The sequence below is a fragment of the Papaver somniferum genome, chromosome 7 (assembly GCF_003573695.1).
Source record: "Papaver somniferum cultivar HN1 chromosome 7, ASM357369v1, whole genome shotgun sequence".
Classification (NCBI taxonomy): Eukaryota; Viridiplantae; Streptophyta; class Magnoliopsida; order Ranunculales; family Papaveraceae; genus Papaver; species Papaver somniferum.
Genome location: NC_039364.1, coordinates 268,006,006 through 268,028,329, shown reverse-complemented (window position 1 = coordinate 268,028,329; position 22,324 = coordinate 268,006,006). Strand labels below are relative to the sequence as shown.

The 22,324-nt window shown below is 40.1% G+C and overlaps 2 long non-coding RNA genes across 2 annotated transcripts; both read right to left on the bottom strand.

The window, feature by feature from the left end:
- Window positions 1-12,409: 12,409 nt before the first annotated feature.
- On the bottom strand, window positions 12,410-13,518 carry LOC113293792. Its single transcript, XR_003332574.1, has 4 exons — window positions 13,366-13,518; window positions 13,109-13,283; window positions 12,771-12,906; window positions 12,410-12,496 (listed from the first exon to the last, which is right to left on the bottom strand). It is a non-coding gene; the product is annotated as an uncharacterized LOC113293792 (long non-coding RNA).
- Window positions 13,519-13,819: 301 nt separating this feature from the next.
- On the bottom strand, window positions 13,820-14,496 carry LOC113293864. Its single transcript, XR_003332625.1, has 3 exons — window positions 14,260-14,496; window positions 13,943-14,042; window positions 13,820-13,870 (listed from the first exon to the last, which is right to left on the bottom strand). It is a non-coding gene; the product is annotated as an uncharacterized LOC113293864 (long non-coding RNA).
- Between the last annotated feature and the right edge of the window lie 7,828 nt (window positions 14,497-22,324).

The following is a 22,324-nucleotide window of genomic DNA, read 5'->3' as shown; positions in this document are numbered from 1 at the left end:
AGGTTGTGCCATTTTTATAGGTGTGTACATACTTATACATTGTTGTATCTTGCCATGGGCATATGACCTTTCTTGTGTGAGCATGAAGATTGGATTTGTAAGATTTATGTAGGTGTATACATAGTTGTGCACTAGTATGTTATGTCATGGATATATGATCCGTTTCGTGAGTACGAATGTCGCGGGTCCTGTAATTTTTGAAGTTGGATTTGTTGGGTGTACATACAAGTACACTAGTAAGCTATCTCATGGATATATGACATGTTTTATAATTTTTGAAGTTGGATTTGTCTGATTTTTGTAGGTGTGTACATACTTATTGGAGATGGTAGCATCAGAACCTGCAGAAACCTATCGGTGATCCTGCCAAACCGTAAAATATCGCAAAAGATAAAGAATACCAAGATTAGCGTGCAAGTAGGAGAGCAACTACTTGATTGTTGTTTGAAACTTTCTTAAATTGTTTGTAACTTTGTTAAACTTTTGACAACTATGTTTCTTAACTTTCTTAAACAAGTATTATTACTAGTAAACCTTGAATTAATCTTATTACTAGTGTGAATGATGTTTTGAATGTGGATTTGCATCAAATTTACAGGGTATATTATAGGTAAAAAAAATATCATGTGTACATGATGGTGCACATCTACTGACAGGTTAGAAAATTAAAATGTACATGTTGTTGAACATGTACTGACATGTCAAAATATTATTCATACCTGCAGAAATAAAGACACGTGTATTGAAGTAAAAACCAAACTAGATTCTTCAAATAAATAGGATAATATATATCATCCATTTTAACAAGATACATGAAAGAAAAAAAGCACAAAACCATAAGCAAGAAGGATACTAAATCATCAAGGGAGGGGTAAGTAAAGCACTCAGTGCACATCATAGGTATTCTTTACTTCTCTCTAACAATTTTATTGTGTTGAGTTCTTCGTCTTCCAAATGGAGACCTGGATATGAGACTAATGATCTTATCCGTAAGAGCTTTTACCTGTCTCTTAGACATCAATACGATAATCTTCAACCTGGAAAATAAAACATAAAATACCAATGAAATGGTCTGAAAAAAGCAAAACAACATAAAGTTGCGGAACTATGCGCAAATTTAAAAATAATAAACATGTATACAACTATGTACACTTAGTTGCAGAACTATCCACATCTTCAAAACAATCAACTTGTGCACATCCGTACCCATAAAATGCCATATATAAATGAGACAGCACAATGTGCACCATTTTATACACACATACAACTTGAATCGTGTACCTAAGCAACAATATCACTACCCATATTGAATAAAATATTTTGAGGTTGAGTCCCTAAATTTATAACATATAAAATCATATAATTCCTAACAAGTTTGAAGTATGACATATCATCAATCCGAAAATCATCTGCATCATTACTAGGGTGAAAATGCTCAAAATAAGGTTTCAAGTTCAATTGTGAAGGTAAAGAAACTTACCCTAGTGACATCCACCATTTATAAATAGAATAATCAAGAGGTAATTATCTTTGCATCGTATCCATGTCCAACAATCTTCATTAACTGTGACCAAATGATTCATGCACCTGTTACCAAAAAAAAAATTAATGTAAAAGGTGGATAAGGGTACATATGCATACCAATAAAGCATGCCATATAATATTGAGACAACACAATGGTGTAAAATTATGTACACACCTTCAAAATTCCAAATTCAACATCCATATCCGCAAGACAGAACATAAAATCATGAGAGACCATACTAGTATATAAGTATGTATACATCTGCAGAAAACAATAGAAATAAAGCATTGACTCAAACAAAACAACCCATGCATTTATCAAAGAGAAAGTTTTAGTGTAAAAATATGTACGCATGTACCAATATATGACAGAATGCTCAGAAGGGTAATTATAAAAATAAAAAACTCATTCTTATTCATGTATGCTCATACGGAAGGGTAATTATATATGGTAACGGATTAGTTTGGATCGTTACGAGTTTGGACTAACTCGTTATTTGGACCAAACTGTTTACACGGGGTTTTTTTGGACTAGGGAGTACTAGGCCTGAGGACGCTGGACTAGAGTGTCTAAAGCCCACTAACTTTGGGACTAAATGTTAGTTTCTACTATTTAAATTGTTTCTGTTCTTACAAACAAATTGGCCCATTAGCTCAGTTGGTTAGAGCGTCGTGCTAATAACGACCTTCATGGGCCATATTGTTTGTGATAATAACTTAACTTCTTTTTAATTTTAATTTTTCTTTTCTTTTGAAATCAAATTCCATTTTTATTTAGGAAAACTGTACACGGCCGAAAATGGCAAAACCTAAACTGATATGAAGTAACCCCCTTGTCAACTGGTTACTTTTATTCGTCCTTTTGAGGTTCAAAGCCTAATTGATCAAATCAGAACGTCCCTTGTATAGATAGACGCCAGACTAGAAATCAGGTTGCAGTACACTCGTAGTTACAAGGCCTACTGAGGTGAGAATTCAGGGTGGTAACTATGCAGCTTATTAGTTATCCACGAGTTCAATACCTGCAAATCTACAACGTTGATATTCACGAATACTTTCTGGGTTTGTCTCCTTTGTGTTATCTGAAAAGATTGATATCTAATAGTTCACTGGTTTCTTCAAGGAGTTGAGGGAAAGAACAAAATACTTAGTTACAAACGTCAATGCTGATCTTTTAGAGCCTGTTATACTTACAAGCTAGATAAACAAAAAACAGAAACACTAGTAACGAGTTAGTACGCTTACAAGTATGTCAATAAGTTTTTTCTTTCCAGCTGACTGATCCATTTCTTGTATCCACAACAAGAACCCCAAAAAAGATTATTGTCGAGAGGGTACGGTCAATACATTTTGGTGCAAACTGATAGTTTTCACTGTAGGTAGACCAACACATTTTCCCCAACTGATAGTAATCATGATATCAGGTTCACCGGCAGGAACAATTGGCCCGCCCAAGCATGCTTAACTGTAGATTTTTCCTAATACTGGGACCTTTTCAGCACAATTAGCTCCAGAGTTGGCAGAAAACTTTGCAGTTAAGCGTGTTCGGGCGGGAGTAATCCATGGATGTGACCTCCTGGAAAGTTGTTGGATGCCGCAACGATGCCTATTAAAAATACCACACTGTCGGATAACCGCGGTGGCTAAGTGGAGACAATATCGGTGGAGGGAAGGGTCATTACAAATGGTATCAGATCCGACGACGGTTCACCTATCGAGGGTGGGAAGGTACGTTGGACGAGGTTGGTACAGGTGCTTGTCTTATGAGGGGAAGGGAACGTCGGAGATCTTGGATTCAATATATATTCTAGAGCCGAGGACGGCTACAATTTAAGGTGGTGGTATTGTAATACCCCAATATTCGGTAGTGGTTGGCCAAATGGAATATAAGTAATGGTTTGTCTTATCCTAACACTGATGCCTTTTCAGCACATTTGGCTCCAGAGTTGACAGAAAACTTTGCACTTAAGCGTGTACGAGCAGGAGTAATCCAGGGATGAGTGACCTCCCGGGAAGTTTCCGCTCGTTAAAAACCCCACACTGTCGGATAACCGCAGTTGCTAAGTGGGAACAATATCGGTGGAGAGATGGGTCATTACACTCTCCCTCAGAACAAAAAAGTTGGCTCTTATTTTCTTGTTATACCTTAGTTATCACAACACTATGAATGTAACAAAAAAATTGGCACTTATTTTCTTGTTATACCTTGGTTATCACAACACTATGAAGGTACTTTCTTGGAATGTCCAAGGATTTAAAAACATAAATACTAGAGACCATCTAAGTTATTTTTTTGTTATACCTTGGTTATCACAACACTACTTTCTTGGAATGTCCAAGGATTTAAAAACATAAATACTAGAGACCATCTAAGAGATCTAATTAGGACTCAAAATCCAGACATGATTTTTTTATGTGAAACCAAATTAGAAAAAGCTAAGTTAACGCCTTTATTAGTCTCTTTTAATTATCCAAGTATTAAATATCATGAACCAGTATGTCTCTCTAGAGGATTAATTCTTATGTGGAAAAATGGATCGATTCAGTTGTGGGATTCTCAATTGTGAAGAAAACATGATTCATGATCTTATTCAAGATGATCCAAGTCAACCTGAATAGCTTCTTTATTATATGCATGGCTATTGTAATTAAAAAAAAAAACTATGTATTCTTTTGGGTGATGTAAATATAAATCTGATCACTTATAACTCTTCTTCTTCCTCTTCAGGTGATGGATGGGTAAATTCTATTCTTCAATCAGTTGGTCTAGAAGATATTGGTTTTATTGGTAAGGAGCATAGATGGAAAAGCAACAATTTGGGGACGGGCAAAAAGAGATCAAGAATTGATATGGCTTTAGGTAATGCATAATGGAATACAAATTTCCCTGATTCTAAATTACTGCATCTTGTTCAGAATGGTAGTGAGCATTGTCCAATAATGAAGGTTACATATTATAATCAACCAAAGTTATGGAAACCTTTCAAGTTTTTTCAAACATGGTTGCATGACAATTTTTGCGCTTTTGAGATAGTTCAAGCTTGGGAAAAAGAAGTACAAGGGTATGCAGGTTTTAAGCTCATCAAAAAATTACAATTCACTAGAATTGCTCTCTCTAGATAGAACATTACACATTTTGGTGACATTCATCAAAAAGTTAATATGCTTCAAAATCAACTGTCTGAAATACAACGACTACCTCACTCAACATACAACACTTCCAAAGCTTTTGAAATAAATGAAGAGCTTAAGAAATGACACCAGATACAACATGACTTTCATAAGCAAAAATCCAGAGATAATTTCTTGAAATACATGGATAATAACACCAAATACTTCCATACTTTAACAAAGAGAAAAAAACGCAAGAAACAATATTGACTCTGTAGTTGCATCTTTTCTGATGGCTACACCCAAGTAAATCTAAAGGCTATAAACTATCTAAACATTCAAGATTCAAGATAAACAAGATGTAAAGAACATGAAATGTAAAGATTAACACAAGTATATAACGTGGTTCGGCCATGAAGACCTACGTCCACGGGAAGAAGATGTATTCTTTATTGATTATAAGGTCTTACCCTTGAAAGAGCTACAAATATCACTCAAATTTCTTACTCTTTCTCTATCTAGATCTCTCTCAGGAATTCTCTGTAGAAAGACCATCTAATAATACATAAGTTGTTCATCTCCTTCTATATGGACTGGTATTTATAGGAAAACTAAGCTCGTGAAGGTCTGGCCTCGTCAAGCTGGTGGAGTCTTCATACATCGTGTTCGTTGCTTCGGGCGAGTTTTATACTGTCCCTCGTGATGGATTGATGGGTTCTCCTCCCGAATTGTCTTTCTCTACTCGCCATCGTGTAGCTCTTCCTTGGAGAACCTCGTGCTGCATCACCTCTGGGTTGTAGTATAAATCGTCAGAGCTTTCCATCACGATGTAGATCCGCTCTTATCTCTTCATTAAATGCAGTCCTCCTTTATAGACTTGACCGTCTGAGAAGATTAGACTGCTCCTTACACGTGTCATTCATGTTCTTGTAGTAGGTGTCTCGATTCAAACGAAATCACCTTTTCACCAGATGATTCGTGCTTCTATCCCATCATTTCATCATGATATCTATTGAGATGTTGACACGTGGCTATCGGGTGATTTACCCTCATATTTTGTTCATTTTATTTGCAACTTTCCAAGGGTATGATGGGAAGAATACTTTGTAATTGTCCTGTCTTTTTCGCCACGTCCAAGATTTTCGCCACCTCTGCACTTTTACCTGTTGGATTTGAGGCGCCGGTTGGTTATTCATCGGTCTCTTATAAAATCTCTTGGGAAAAGAGAATGTCGTCTTTATTTCTTCTGTTCAGGATTCAGAACTTTTTCATTCTTTCTCTCCTCTGTCTTTTGCTGTTTCTCTTTAACCTCTTGTTCCCTATAAAGAAGCTTAATATGTCTGTGAGAAACTCTCCCTCTCGACCTCAGAGACGGTAAGGTTCTTTTCCTTTATTCTTCTCACTGTTCTTCGTTTTCGTCGGTGGTTTACGCCATTTTAATGGTTTCTACTGTCTTTGTGTGATTATCAATAGTTCTTGCCATTGCTTCTCAATTGCGAAGTTACTGTGGAGATTAACATTTCCGTCTTTGCCTCCTTTTTGGTATTTTTTCGCCGGTTGCTTTTACCGGTTCAAGTTCCGATTCTCTTCTTATAATACTGGTAAGGGGCCGATGAGGACTCCGAGCACTAACCGTTCTTCGGGTATGTCTGACGCCGATTTTTTGAGTATGGTGAGGATTAAACATCATCTTCAAAGATTTGACATCAGTTTTGCCACTCCGGAGGGTCAGGACGGTGTTCTATCAAAGCAGCTTTTTGAGAATAACCCTTGTGGTCCCAACGAGATCATCGTGGCGGTGGGTCAATTTGATGCTGGGCTCCGTCTTCCTATGTACTGCCCGCTTGATCCTTTCCAGTACGAGGCACTCACTAAGCTTAACCCCCAACGATCTATATTTCAGCCCAATGGTAATTTTGATCGGATTGCTCGAGAGTGCGCTCGGCGAAGCCTAGGCAAGGTCACTGATCACGAGTTGAACGAGTTCGTCTCAGAGCAGAAAAATTTGTATACGCCTGCGACCTACGTGGAGAACTATTGGTGCCAACAGTCCGATACTTTTGAAGGCTTTGGGGTGGGTAAATCTCGATCTCGAAAACCTATCCAAGGTCCTGTTCTTATGTCCGATTTGGACTCTCCTCATTCTACTCAACTCACACTTCGTAAGACTCATGACCCCAAATGGTATGTGGCTCCTATTCGCATTGTGGGGCCTTACATCTTTGGCTGGAATGAGGTTGGCGATGCTTTTCCCGGGATCCCCGAGATGCATGATCATTTTCTGGCTTATAAGTCGTGGTTGCTCAAATGGGTCGTTTTTCGTAGGCGCTTGTCACAGACTGCTCGTGCTGCTGAGGATGCTAAGGTATAAAATACTACTTTGTTATTAGCGTGTATATACCTTTCCCATGTTTTATTCCATAGCATGTGATGCTATTTGAGTGTGTGTGCAAAGGAGGAGAATTGCTGATGGTTCTGGGCCATCTAACCCCCATGTGATTGAAGAGCACGCTCTTGACGTCGACATTAATGCTTTGTTTGGTGAGGGTGAGATGGTGGATCTTGGTGATGCATTTTTTGATGATCTTGACCAAGCCTTGTTGGATGATCCCACCAATCCTGGTAGCACTGATATATTATCGGATGCGAGGATGCCCCAGGCGAGTAATCTCGCTGACCAGGGTGTTACTCCCGATGTATGTGCTCGGGCTGGCGGTGGTGTTAGGGACATTGTACCTGTGGTTCCGAGTGGTGGCGTACCAAGTACTTTTGCTAGTGGTTTTCCTCCTGCTCCAGTGGTCTTTCTAGTTCGTCTACCTCCATATTTGGTGGCGAGTCCGAGGCGATGAAGATGTGTTGCTCGGAACAGTATGCTAAGCTGAGCGAGGACGAGCAAGCTCGTATCTTATCTTCTCTATCTGAGTCCGCTCAGCATCAGCTTGTGCAATGGGTATGTGTTAAAATCTTGGCTTTTTGTTGTAATAGTCCATTTTAGTATGTTGTTGCTCCAATTAAAGGCTTATCTAACTCGTGTTGTTGTCTGTTTTGCTAGAGCAACAATCTGAGGGTTGGGATGCTGTCCGAGACTCGTGTTGCTAGGAAGCGAATTAGGACGGTAGAGCATGAAAACCAGAATCTTCGCCGTTCTGTGGAAATGGCCAAGCAGGAAGCGTTGTCTTTTCGTCAGGATAAGAAGAAGTTGAAAAGTATTTATGTTTTCCTTTGTCCAATTTCTTCGACTTCATATTAGGTTTTAGAGTTCTGAAATAGTCCCTCTATTGGTAGTTACCGTCAAACGTTTAGAGTAGAAGATAGATAATAATGGCCATAGACATGTTAGGGAAATTTGCAATCTGAAGCTCGATGTGAGTTCTTGTCAGTGCAAGATTGATTCTTTGAGAGATGAAAATGCTCAACTTCATCAAGATGTGGAAGTTCATCCAGATTGGATTATTGAACTTCGTGTGATGTTAGATAAAGCTAAGAAAATGGTTGTGGCTCGTTCAGATGAGGTTAAGCTTCTGCGAGCTCAAAAGGATGGATTGATTGAGTGGCAATCCGATCATCAGCTTTTACTATTGCAGGCGGAAGATGATAGAGAGGAATTGGCTCGTCTTAAGCGAGACTATGCTCAACTTGAGAGAGATCATGATAGGCACATGCTATCGTGCCCGGCTGGAGATGTTGCCATAACTCCTGCGTAGGCGCAAATTAGTGCTTTAGATAATCAAAAGTCCCAAGTGGAACAGACTTCATCTTGTGTTTTGATTGAGCATGAAGGTTGCCTATTAGTGGCTTTGACTTTTCCCATCACCTGGATTTTGTTAGTTATGCGGTATTGACTATCTCTTTTTTTTTTTTGCAGAGGCTCGTAAGCGCAATGCAAAGTTGGAGAAGCAATTGGAGGAAGTGAAGGCAACAAGGCAAGGTATTGATGAAGAGCTTAATGAATTGGTGAACAGTCACAAGGAGGAGCTGGAGGCTGAACGTGCTGATAAGAACCAAAAGTTGAACGACCTTCGTGCTGAGTACAAGGTCCTAATAACCTAGGCTTGAAAGTCCGCCGTCCTTCGTGAGCGTCAAAGGGTCGCTGCTGCTGCTGCCAATGTGGTGGTTCCTCTTCAACCCGTCGAGCGCGAGCCCGAGCAAATTGCTCCTGATGTTGTCGAGGGCGAGGATCAGATGGACACTGATCAGGGTGTTGTTAATGATGAACAAGCTTAAGTTTGTGGATTTTCTTGCTTGTGCAGTTCTTTTCTTTGAGAAACTTTTTATTGCTGTTAGTTTGAGGTTAGGCCTCATGTTGTGGAGGTGATGTGTTTTTTTTTTTTTGTTTTTTTTGTTCTTTTTAACAAACTCTATTTTGTTGGTATGTCCTCGTGCTCCTAGCGAGGAAATATTTGCTTGGATTAGTTAGTATGCTAACCAAGTCTTCTCCTATATGTTGGAGGCGTTATTTTGCTACTTACACTTTAGTAAGTCCTCATGTGTGGGAGGCATCAATACTTTCTTTTGAAGTAGTTGTTTATATGAATGACAAATTCTTTTGTTAAATTGTGTCACATGGTGTGTATTTTTGGTGGCTTCCGGGAGATTTTGTGCATGTTTTGGATTCAACCATGGGTTACAGAGCCAAGGAATGATCAGTTCCTTAGTTTGCTAAGCCATCTCTTACAGTGTTGATTTTGAGTATGGCACACTCCTTTTTTTGGCTTTAATAGTGTCCAGTTTAGGTTACAGTTGCCCCATGGTTAGGTGGTTGTGTACCATTGTTTAGAGGGAGATATCTCGGTCAAGTGATTCCTGCCTTAGCCAAAGGTAAGTTCCTTGATTCTGGATATCTCTTGTTATGGCAGGACATCATCCGATTCATAATCGTGATGGCATTACCTTAGGTCTATTTCCGTCTTAGGTAGCTTAGGGTGTCCCCCGCTTCATCTTGCTCCAATGGGATAGATGGCATTGCCTTAGGTTTGTGTCCGTCTCGGGCAGCTTAGGTATTTAATCGCATCATTCGTTGTGGAATGGAAGGTGTGGCTAGCACCGTGCCATGGTCTTGATGGGATTTTGGAAATTATGATATGATTATATGATGATGCTATATGCAGAAAGTAAAAAAGAAAAGCTAAAGCAAAAAATTAAACGAAAATCGAAAAGAAAAAGGTGAAATAAGAAAATAAATAAGAAGAGTACACAAAAGGATTAGTTTTATTATTCCCAAAAGAGGGCTTATGAGCCCTTAGTACATTCAAGTAAGGTTTCATGACCTTTTACAAGTAGGAGGTATTGTCCCATTTTCATGATATATCTTTCTAAGCGATGAGCTGTTTAAGCATTGTATTGCTTGAGATATTTGGTATTCCATGGGTGTTCTAGTTCTTCCCCATTTGGATTGAGCAACCTGTGTGCTCCACTGTCTATCTTGGCTATGATTGTTAGTGGCCCTTCCCAAGTGGGAGTGAACTTTCCAAACTCACGCTGGTATGGTGGGACCTCGCGCCAGACTTTATCGCCTGGGTTAAGTTGCCTCTGACGAACACGTTTGATGTGTTTTCAGATTAGTTTCCGATGGTGGGTTTCCGCTCTTCGTGGAATCATTCCTTGGTTTTCCCCGAGATCACTTGGCTCAGTTATCGCCGTATTCGATCTCGGGTTTATTTTCTTAGCTTCGTCTCCTTTACTAGGGTTAGTGCTCTGGATGATGTGAACGCTTCTTCGTAGCTGTTGTGCACGAGGGGAATCATCTCCATTGTTTTTCTTTGGATAGTCCGATATGTCCATAGGGCATTGTATAAATGACTATGTCAGCTATCCTTCTGCTCGTCTAGCTTTAATTTTAGCATAGCGGCAATGGGTTGGTTCCTGGCTCGTGTTGAGCTATTGTGCTCGGATGTTGAGGTTTCTATCCATCTTGTAAAGTAGTCTGTAACCATGGCCGGGTGTTCTGGATGTCTTGGATTCGCTTGAGGTGGTCCGCCAATATTGATATCTTTCTTGATCCATGGCCAAGCGTCCAGGTTAGGTTTGAGGCCAGTCGACCTAACCTTCCTTTTTCTTCCAAGTATTTGGTGTCTGATGCATGTTGGCTCCTTTGCACGATCTTGCAGGAGCTCATATGCATTGACTGTGTTAATATGGTGGGTTCGGCTATAACCCGAGTATCCATATATTAGGGATAATAGTCCATGCCAAGAAGTTATATCTATAAGCTGACTAGTGCTAGGGAGTGAGAATCTGCTCTCCTGGAAAGTATTATAGGGATCGGTATGCATTCGTATTTTTTCGACTTCTTTCAGGGTTATCATCATACTGGCTTCAATCTCCTCTGCTTCTGAGTTCTCCGAGTAATCCGGCTGGCGCTCTCCGACATCGGAGAGACGCTTTGATTGCTATAAGGGTTTTATTTGTAAGTCCAAGATGGGAACGTCATCCGAAGGGGGGACCCCCTATGACCTCCCTATCTCGCTTATTTTTACCATACAGGTGACGATGTCAACCTGGTTTTCAGTTTTGCTGGTTCTCTTCGGTTTTGCCTTAAAGGAGTTCACTCTGTTTTCATTATTTTGTATGTCCATGTTGTAACAGTACTTGGCCTCGCCTAAGTCGCCTATGATCTTGGCGATCCCATCTGGAGTTGGGAATCTTAGCCTTTGATGGTAAGTCGAGGCGACTCCCTTGATCCCATGGACCCAGGACCGCCCGACAATAGCCGTGTAGGTGGAAATTACATCCACTACACAGAAAGTGGTTAGGGTAAGGATCTTGCCTACCCGAATTTCTAGAGTGACCTCGCCCCTTGGGCGGGTTGATGAGCCGTTAAAGCCAAATATGTTATAGGTTGAGGGTATTAGGCATTCGTCTCTAAGACCCATTTGATTGAATGTTTCATAAAACAGGATTTCGACAGAACTTCCTCCGTCTATGAGTATTTTAGGCATGGCCCAAGGCAGTGCCTTGGGTTTATCCTTCTCTCCCTCGTGTTCGGGGAGTGCTATAGACATCGTGACTACTAGCAGATCGTTGTGGTTTCGTCCTCCATCAGGTGCTTCGGATGCTGAGAAGCTGATAGGTATTTTCATCCACTCCTGCATGGGAGGTTCGATTGCTACGCTGAAAACCTCGTCGCCCTCGAAGTTGCGTTTATGAATTCTTCCTGTGATATTTCCTTCATGCATGGGAGTTGTGACAGCCTAGTGGGAGATTGTATTGCATCCCAAGTACTGTGCTTCACGAGGAATTTCCACACGATCACTACACCAAATTCTGGGATCCGTAACAGACCTGAGCCGTTACTAAAACGGGTTGTAACGGCTGCGTCCTGTTGCAAAACGGGGCGTTACATTTTTTCGTAACGGCTTTGTGGACGATACGAATTTGGGTTGTCCTAATAGATGTCAGCCGTTACTATTTTTCCACGTGGTAACAACTCAGGGTCGTTACGAATATTTTTGTAACAGAGTTGTCGGGATGTCCTCGAGCCATTACTACGTGGAAGATTGTAACAACTTATAGCCGTTACTACGTGGCAGATTGTAACAACTAAAGCCGTTACGAACTTTTTTGTAACATCAAAAAAATTACTGAAAATGAACTGCCGGAAATAAGCCGGAGTTCTAAATTCAATACCCTGCATACATTCATCGTCCACACTCAACAACAATTTTTTTAATCTATTCATATCACATTCATTCAATTCATATTAGATTTATATTACAAAAGAACTGAACAAATATAAATTACAGAAGAACTGAAATTTCTCTAAGGTGCCGGGTACGATGTGGTCGGGATGCATACTCAAAGTATGCGGTCCCTTTATTTTTCTAACACGTATATAAACTTAAACCCTGCCCCCTCCAAATCCCTGCAAAACATTCACTTTTTGAGAAAAAATAGAAGTTAACTAAAAAAAGTTAGTTAAATACTTTTGTAATAAAACTGTTTTTCACTTTATTTTTTACTTTATATACGTGTCAAAAAAGGAAAAGGGGCCACATACTTTGAGTATGCGGCCCGACCACATCATATCCGCACCGTTTCTCTAAGTACCAAACTTTTTTTTTGTTAAGTATCAATTCTCTAAGGGAACACATAGAAACTTACTAACTGCCTACAAAACTTGAATACATGGAACTTACAAATCTTAGCTGCTTTGTTCTCCACCCTTTTTGATGAAATAGAACATTATTCAATAACCGCAACTAAGCTTTATATCCTTTGCAGGCTTTGCTTTTGTTGGAAGCTTGGGCATCAGAAAACTAGATGTAGGCAATCCTGAAAAATACAACAGGCTGCATTATTATGACAAGTAAACTTAGATGTTGGAAGTAATGAATTTATCCTTGAACACATGTATAGCGTCTTCAACAAAAATTAAAATTCTAAATCGTTAACAGCAACATAATTAGGTCAGGGCCAACAATCACATATTAAACTAGAAAGGAGTCAATATTTCACAATTTAGCATCACAAATACCTGCATTTGTACAAGAAGTTCCGTTTTGATCCGTCGAGAAGCTTCATTCTCATTTCCTTCCCCGCGCTGGCCACTTAAAGAATCGATTCTCATTTTCACCCATCCACTTTGAGACCAGGTACTAGAAGCTTCTCATAAAAATTTATCGTCAACTGAGCCAAGCAACTCACAAAGTCTGCAATTACAAAGTCAATCCTCAGGACCAAAAGTAGATGCACAGAAACCAGAAGAAATTTTATAAAACATTTAGGTACCACCTGTAATTGCGCAAGCCCCGCACAAGGCAAGGAAAAAAAGATGGAGATTGGGATTCTTTAAGAAGCTCAATAACAAAATGCCTCATCCACTATACCCAATCTTTCTTAGTACTCCTTGGAGAAGCCTCACCACTTGTCCTTAATCGACCATCATTGACCTGTAAGGAAAATAGTTAAGTTAAACATCAAAATGACAGAAGAAAATGAACAATCTCAAACGGCTTGAGAGCAGGAATGATTTCGTGAAGAGCATGCAGAAAGTCATCCATGGTTACTTTTATACTCTCCTCATCCAATCAACTACATAATGCATATACCAGATGCAGAAAACAAGAAAGCAAGTGGCCTGAAGTTATAGGATCTGCTGCTATCAAGTTTGCCTTAAGGTGACAAGTCATGTATAAGTAACAGAAAGAAAAAAACAATCTACAGGTTTGTGAGCTCCCTACCTTATAGATAACATCGATCTCATCAAATATGATAACATGCAGCTCACTTTGATCCCCTGAAAGCATAAAGTGAAGAATTATTCATTGTCACAGACAAACTTACTTGTTATATATAATTCCTTTCTCACCTAGAGTCCTTTGATCATTCTCAGCATCAAAAAATAAATCCCTAACGTTCTTCTCAGTCTCTCCGACAAATTTGCTTAACACTTCAGGACCGTTCACAATCTAGAGTATACATAAAAATCAATTTAAGGATTTGTAGGTTTAACATATAGATTAACACTGAAACGAAATGCAAAATCTATTCATAATACTTTTTCTGAAAACCAAAGAACAATAGAAATAATTTTAAAATCTCCACATAGTTCACACAAAATATGTTATCCTTCAAGTCTATATATAAGTACGAAAAAAAGAAGAAGCAAGAGAGTCGACTATATACCTTTGGGTTCTTTCCATTTAATATTTGACCAATTTGACGAGCCATAAGGGTCTTTCCAGTATCGAGAGGCCCATATAACCAGTTAAATAAGAAAAGACTAATTTCGTCTAAGCGGAGATTTCTTATTGGTCACATGGGCAGGAAAAACACGGGAAGCAAATGCTCTTTGGAAGATATCAGACCACGTATACCTAGTGACGGGAGATTGAACTCCTTATGCCGGATAATGTTGCTGCTGGCGTCTTCACGTCGGTTAATAATCTGCATACCACTCGCATGTTAAGCGTGTACGAGCAGGAGTAATCCAGGGATGAGTGACCTCCCGGGAAGTTTCCGCTCGTTAAAAACCCCACACTGTCGGATAACCGCAGTTGCTAAGTGGGAACAATATCGGTGGAGAGATGGGTCATTACACTCTCCCTCAGAACAAAAAATTTGGCTCTTATTTTCTTGTTATACCTTAGTTATCACAACACTATGAATGTAACAAAAAAATTGGCACTTATTTTCTTGTTATACCTTGGTTATCACAACACTATGAAGGTACTTTCTTGGAATGTCCAAGGATTTAAAAACATAAATACTAGAGACCATCTAAGTTATTTTTTTGTTATACCTTGGTTATCACAACACTACTTTCTTGGAATGTCCAAGGATTTAAAAACATAAATACTAGAGACCATCTAAGAGATCTAATTAGGACTCAAAATCCAGACATGATTTTTTTATGTGAAACCAAATTAGAAAAAGCTAAGTTAACGCCTTTATTAGTCTCTTTTAATTATCCAAGTATTAAATATCATGAACCAGTAGGTCTCTCTAGAGGATTAATTCTTATGTGGAAAAATGGATCGATTCAGTTGTGAGATTCTCAATTGTGAAGAAAACATGATTCATGATCTTATTCAAGATGATCCAAGTCAACCTGAATAGCTTCTTTATTGTATGCATGGCTATTGTAATTAAAAAAAAACTATGTATTCTTTTGGGTGATGTAAATATAAATCTGATCACTTATAACACTTCTTCTTCTTCTTCAGGTGATGGATGGGTAAATTCTATTCTTCAATCAGTTAGTCTAGAAGATATTGGTTTTATTGGTAAGGAGCATAGATGGAAAAGCAACAATTTGGGGACGGGCAAAAAGAGATCAAGAATTGATATGGCTTTAGGTAATTCATAATGGAATACAAATTTCCCTGATTCTAAATTACTGCATCTTGTTCAGAATGGTAGTGAGCATTGTCCAATAATGAAGGTTACATATTATAATCAACCAAAGTTATGGAAACCTTTCAAGTTTTTTCAAACATGGTTGCATGACAATTTTTGCGCTTTTGAGATAGTTCAAGCTTGGGAAAAAGAAGTACAAGGGTATGCAGGTTTTAAGCTCATCAAAAAATTACAATTCACTAGAATTGCTCTCTCTAGATAGAACATTACACATTTTGGTGACATTCATCAAAAAGTTGATATGCTTCAAAATCAACTGTCTGAAATACAACGACTACCTCACTCAACATACAACACTTCCAAAGCTTTTGAAATAAATGAAGAGCTTAAGAAATGACACCAGATACAACATGACTTTCATAAGCAAAAATCCAGAGATAATTTCTTGAAATACATGGATAATAACACCAAATACTTCCATACTTTAACAAAGAGAAAAAAACGCAAGAAACAATATTAACTCTGTAGTTGCATCTTTTCTGATGGCTACACCCAAGTAAATCTAAAGGCTATAAACTATCTAAACATTCAAGATTCAAGATAAACAAGATGTAAAGAACATGAAATGTAAAGATTAACACAAGTATATAACGTGGTTCGGCCATGAAGACCTACGTCCACGGGAAGAAGATGTATTCTTTATTGATTATAAGGTCTTACCCTTGAAAGAGCTACAAATATCACTCAAATTTCTTACTCTTTCTCTATCTAGATCTCTCTCAGGAATTCTCTGTAGAAAGACCATCTAATAATACATAAGTTGTTCATCTCCTTCTATATGGACTGGTATTTATAGGGAAACTAAGCTCGTGAAGGTCTGGCCTCGTCAAGCTGGTGGAGTCTTCATACATCGTGTTCGTTGCTTCGGGCGAGTTTTATACTGTCCCTCGTGATGGATTGATGGGTTCTCCTCCCGAATTGTCTTTCTCTACTCGCCATCGTGTAGCTCTTCCTTGGAGAACCTCGTGCTGCATCACCTCTGGGTTGTAGTATAAATCGTCAGAGCTTTCCATCACGATGTAGATCCGCTCTTATCTCTTCATTAAATGCAGTCCTCCTTTATAGACTTGACCGTCTGAGCAGATTAGACTGCTCCTTACACGTGTCATTCATGTTCTTGTAGCAGGTGTCTCGATTCAAACGAAATCACCTTTTCACCAGATGATTCGTGCTTCTATCCCATCATTTCATCATGATATCTATTGAGATGTTGACACGTGGCTATCGGGTGATTTACCCTCATATTTTGTTCATTTTATTTGCAACTTTCCAAGGGTATGATGGGAAGAATACTTTGTAATTGTCCTGTCTTTTTCGCCACGTCCAAGATTTTCGCCACCTCTGCACTTTTACCTGTTGGATTTGAGGCGCCGGTTGGTTATTCATCGGTCTCTTATAAAATCTCTTGGGAAAAGAGAATGTCGTCTTTATTTCTTCTGTTCAGGATTCAGAACTTTTTCATTCTTTCTCTCTCTGTTTTTGCTGTTTCTCTTTAACCTCTTGTTCCTATAAAGAAGCTTAATATGTCTGTGAGAAACTCTCCCTCTCGACCTCAGAGACGGTAAGGTTCTTTTCCTTTATTCTTCTCACTGTTCTTCGTTTTCGTCGGTGGTTTACGCCATTTTAATGGTTTCTACTGTTTGTGTGATTATCAATAGTTCTTGCCATTGCTTCTCAATTGCGAAGTTACTGTGGAGATTAACATTTCCGTCTTTGCCTCCTTTTGGTATTTTTTCGCCGGTTGCTTTTACCGGTTCAAGTTCCGATCTCTCTTCTATAATACTGGTAAGGGGCCGATGAGGACTCCGAGCACTAACCGTTCTTCGGGTATGTCTGACGCCGATTTTTTGAGTATGGTGAGGATTAAACATCATCTTCAAAGATTTGACATCAGTTTTGCCACTCCGGAGGGTCAGGACGGTGTTCTATCAAAGCAGCTTTTTGAGAATAACCCTTGTGGTCCCAACGAGATCATCGTGGCGGTGGGTCAATTTGATGCTGGGCTCCGTCTTCCTATGTACTGCCCGCTTGATCCTTTCCAGTACGAGGCACTCACTAAGCTTAACCCCCAACGATCTATATTTCAGCCCAATGGTAATTTTGATCGGATTGCTCGAGAGTGCGCTCGGCGAAGCCTAGGCAAGGTCACTGATCACGAGTTGAACGAGTTCGTCTCAGAGCAGAAAAATTTGTATACGCCTGCGACCTACGTGGAGAACTATTGGTGCCAACAGTCCGATACTTTTGAAGGCTTTGGGGTGGGTAAATCTCGATCTCGAAAACCTATCCAAGGTCCTGTTCTTATGTCCGATTTGGACTCTCCTCATTCTACTCAACTCACACTTCGTAAGACTCATGACCCCAAATGGTATGTGGCTCCTATTCGCATTGTGGGGCCTTACATCTTGGCTGGAATGAGGTTGGCGATGCTTTTCCCGGGATCCCGAGATGCATGATCTTTTCTGGCTTATAAGTCGTGGTTGCTCAAATGGGTCGTTTCTCGTAGGCGCTTGTCACAGACTGCTCGTGCGCTGAGGATGCTAAGGTATAAAATATACTTGTTATTAGCGTGTATACCTTTCCCATGTTTTATGCCATAGCATGTGATGTTATTGAGTGTGTGTGCAAAAGGAGAATTGCTGATGGTCTGGGCCATCTAACCCCATGTGATTGAAGAGCACGCTCTTGACGTCGACATTAATGCTTTGTTTGGTGAGGGTGAGATGGTGGATCTTGGTGATGCATTTTTTGATGATCTTGACCAAGCCTTGTTGGATGATCCCACCAATCCTGGTAGCACTGATATTTATCGGATGCGAGGATGCCCCAGGCGAGTAATCTCGCTGACCAGGGTGTTACTCCCGATGTATGTGCTCGGGCTGGCGGTGGTGTTAGGGACATTGTACCTGTGGTTCCGAGTGGTGGCGTACCAAGTACTTTTGCTAGTGGTTTTCCTCCTGCTCCAGTGGTCTTTCTAGTTCGTCTACCTCCATATTTGGTGGCGAGTCCGAGGCGATGAAGATGTGTTGCTCGGAACAGTATGCTAAGCTGAGCGAGGACGAGCAAGCTCGTATCTTATCTTCTCTATCTGAGTCCGCTCAGCATCAGCTTGTGCAATGGGTATGTGTTAAAATCTTGGCTTTTTGTTGTAATAGTCCATTTTAGTATGTTGTTGCTCCAATTAAAGGCTTATCTAACTCGTGTTGTTGTCTGTTTTGCTAGAGCAACAATCTGAGGGTTGGGATGCTGTCCGAGACTCGTGTTGCTAGGAAGGAAGCGAATTAGGACGGTAGAGCATGAAAACCAGAATCTTCGCCGTTCTGTGGAAATGGCCAAGCAGGAAGCCTTGTCTTTTCGTCAGGATAAGAAGAAGTTGAAAAGTATTTATGTTTTCCTTTGTCCAATTTCTTCGACTTCATATTAGGTTTTAGAGTTCTGAAATAGTCCCTCTATTGGTAGTTACCGTCAAACGTTTAGAGTAGAAGATAGATAATAATGGCCATAGACATGTTAGGGAAATTTTCAATCTGAAGCTCGATGTGAGTTCTTGTCAGTGCAAGATTGATTCTTTGAGAGATGAAAATGCTCAACTTCATCAAGATGTGGAAGTTCATCCAGATTGGATTATTGAACTTCGTGTGATGTTAGATAAAGCTAAGAAAATGGTTGTGGCTCGTTCAGATGAGGTTAAGCTTCTGCGAGCTCAAAAGGATGGATTGATTGAGTGGCAATCCGATCATCAGCTTTTACTATTGCGGCGGAAGATGATAGAGAGGAATTGGCTCGTCTTAAGCGAGACTATGCTCAACTTGAGAGAGATCATGATAGGCACATGCTATCGTGCCCGGCTGGAGATGTTGCCATAACTCCTGCGTAGGCGCAAATTAGTGCTTTAGATAATCAAAATTCCCAAGTGGAACAGACTTCATCTTGTGTTTTGATTGAGCATGAAGGTTGCCTATTAGTGGCTTTGACTTTTCCCATCACCTGGATTTTGTTAGTTATGCGGTATTGACTATCTTTTTTTTTTTGCAGAGGCTCGTAAGCGCAATGCAAAGTTGGAGAAGCAATTGGAGGAAGTGAAGGCAACAAGGCAAGGTATTGATGAAGAGCTTAATGAATTGGTGAACAGTCACAAGGAGGAGCTGGAGGCTGAACGTGCTGATAAGAACCAAAAGTTGAACGACCTTCGTGCTGAGTACAAGGTCCTAATAACCTAGGCTTGAAAGTCCGCCGTCCTTCGTGAGCGTCAAAGGGTCGCTGCTGCTGCTGCCAATGTGGTGGTTCCTCTTCAACCCGTCGAGCGCGAGCCCGAGCAAATTGCTCCTGATGTTGTCGAGGGCGAGGATCAGATGGACACTGATCAGGGTGTTGTTAATGATGAACAAGCTTAAGTTTGTGGATTTTCTTGCTTGTGCAGTTCTTTTCTTTGAGAAACTTTTTATTGCTGTTAGTTTGAGGTTAGGCCTCATGTTGTGGAGGTGATGTGTTTTTTTTTTGTTTTTTTGTTCTTTTTAACAAACTCTATTTTGTTGGTATGTCCTCGTGCTCCTAGCGAGGAAATATTTGCTTGGATTAGTTAGTATGCTAACCAAGTCTTCTCCTATATGTTGGAGGCGTTATTTTGCTACTTACACTTTAGTAAGTCCTCATGTGTGGGAGGCATCAATACTTTCTTTTGAAGTAGTTGTTTATATGAATGACAAATTCTTTTGTTAAATTGTGTCACATGGTGTGTATTTTTGGTGGCTTCCGGGAGATTTTGTGCATGTTTTGGATTCAACCATGGGTTACAGAGCCAAGGAATGATCAGTTCCTTAGTTTGCTAAGCCATCTCTTACAGTGTTGATTTTGAGTATGGCACACTCCTTTTTTGGCTTTAATAGTGTCCAGTTTAGGTTACAGTTGCCCCATGGTTAGGTGGTTGTGTACCATTGTTTAGAGGGAGATATCTCGGTCAAGTGATTCCTGCCTTAGCCAAAGGTAAGTTCCTTGATTCTGGATATCTCTTGTTATGGCAGGACATCATCCGATTCATAATCGTGATGGCATTACCTTAGGTCTATTTCCGTCTTAGGTAGCTTAGGGTGTCCCCCGCTTCATCTTGCTCCAATGGGATAGATGGCATTGCCTTAGGTTTGTGTCCGTCTCGGGCAGCTTAGGTATTTAATCGCATCATTCGTTGTGGAATGGAAGGTGTGGCTAGCACCGTGCCATGGTCTTGATGGGATTTTGGAAATTATGATATGATTATATGATGATGCTATATGCAGAAAGTAAAAAAGAAAAGCTAAAGCAAAAAATTAAACGAAAATCGAAAAGAAAAAGGTGAAATAAGAAAATAAATAAGAAGAGTACACAAAAGGATTAGTTTTATTATTCCCAAAAGAGGGCTTATGAGCCCTTAGTACATTCAAGTAAGGTTTCATGACCTTTTACAAGTAGGAGGTATTGTCCCATTTTCATGATATATCTTTCTAAGCGATGAGCTGTTTAAGCATTGTATTGCTTGAGATATTTGGTATTCCATGGGTGTTCTAGTTCTTCCCCATTTGGATTGAGCAACCTGTGTGCTCCACTGTCTATCTTGGCTATGATTGTTAGTGGCCCTTCCCAAGTGGGAGTGAACTTTCCAAACTCACGCTGGTATGGTGGGACCTCGCGCCAGACTTTATCGCCTGGGTTAAGTTGCCTCTGACGAACACGTTTGATGTGTTTTCAGATTAGTTTCCGATGGTGGGTTTCCGCTCTTCGTGGAATCATTCCTTGGTTTTCCCCGAGATCACTTGGCTCAGTTATCGCCGTATTCGATCTCGGGTTTATTTTCTTAGCTTCGTCTCCTTTACTAGGGTTAGTGCTCTGGATGATGTGAACGCTTCTTCGTAGCTGTTGTGCACGAGGGGAATCATCTCCATTGTTTTTCTTTGGATAGTCCGATATGTCCATAGGGCATTGTATAAATGACTATGTCAGCTATCCTTCTGCTCGTCTAGCTTTAATTTTAGCATAGCGGCAATGGGTTGGTTCCTGGCTCGTGTTGAGCTATTGTGCTCGGATGTTGAGGTTTCTATCCATCTTGTAAAGTAGTCTGTAACCATGGCCGGGTGTTCTGGATGTCTTGGATTCGCTTGAGGTGGTCCGCCAATATTGATATCTTTCTTGATCCATGGCCAAGCGTCCAGGTTAGGTTTGAGGCCAGTCGACCTAACCTTCCTTTTTCTTCCAAGTATTTGGTGTCTGATGCATGTTGGCTCCTTTGCACGATCTTGCAGGAGCTCATATGCATTGACTGTTAATATGGTGGGTTCGGCTATAACCCGAGTATCCATATATTAGGGATAATAGTCCATGCCAAGAAGTTATATCTATAAGCTGACTAGTGCTAGGGAGTGAGAATCTGCTCTCCTGGAAAGTATTATAGGGATCGGTATGCATTCGTATTTTTTCGACTTCTTTCAGGGTTATCATCATACTGGCTTCAATCTCCTCTGCTTCTGAGTTCTCCGAGTAATCCGGCTGGCGCTCTCCGACATCGGAGAGACGCTTTGATTGCTATAAGGGTTTTATTTGTAAGTCCAAGATGGGAACGTCATCCGAAGGGGGGACCCCCTATGACTCCCTATCTCGCTTATTTTTACCATACAGGTGACGATGTCAACCTGGTTTTCAGTTTTGCTGGTTCTCTTCGGTTTTGCCTTAAAGGAGTTCACTCTGTTTTCATTATTTTGTATGTCCATGTTGTAACAGTACTTGGCCTCGCCTAAGTCGCCTATGATCTTGGCGATCCCATCTGGAGTTGGGAATCTTAGCCTTTGATGGTAAGTCGAGGCGA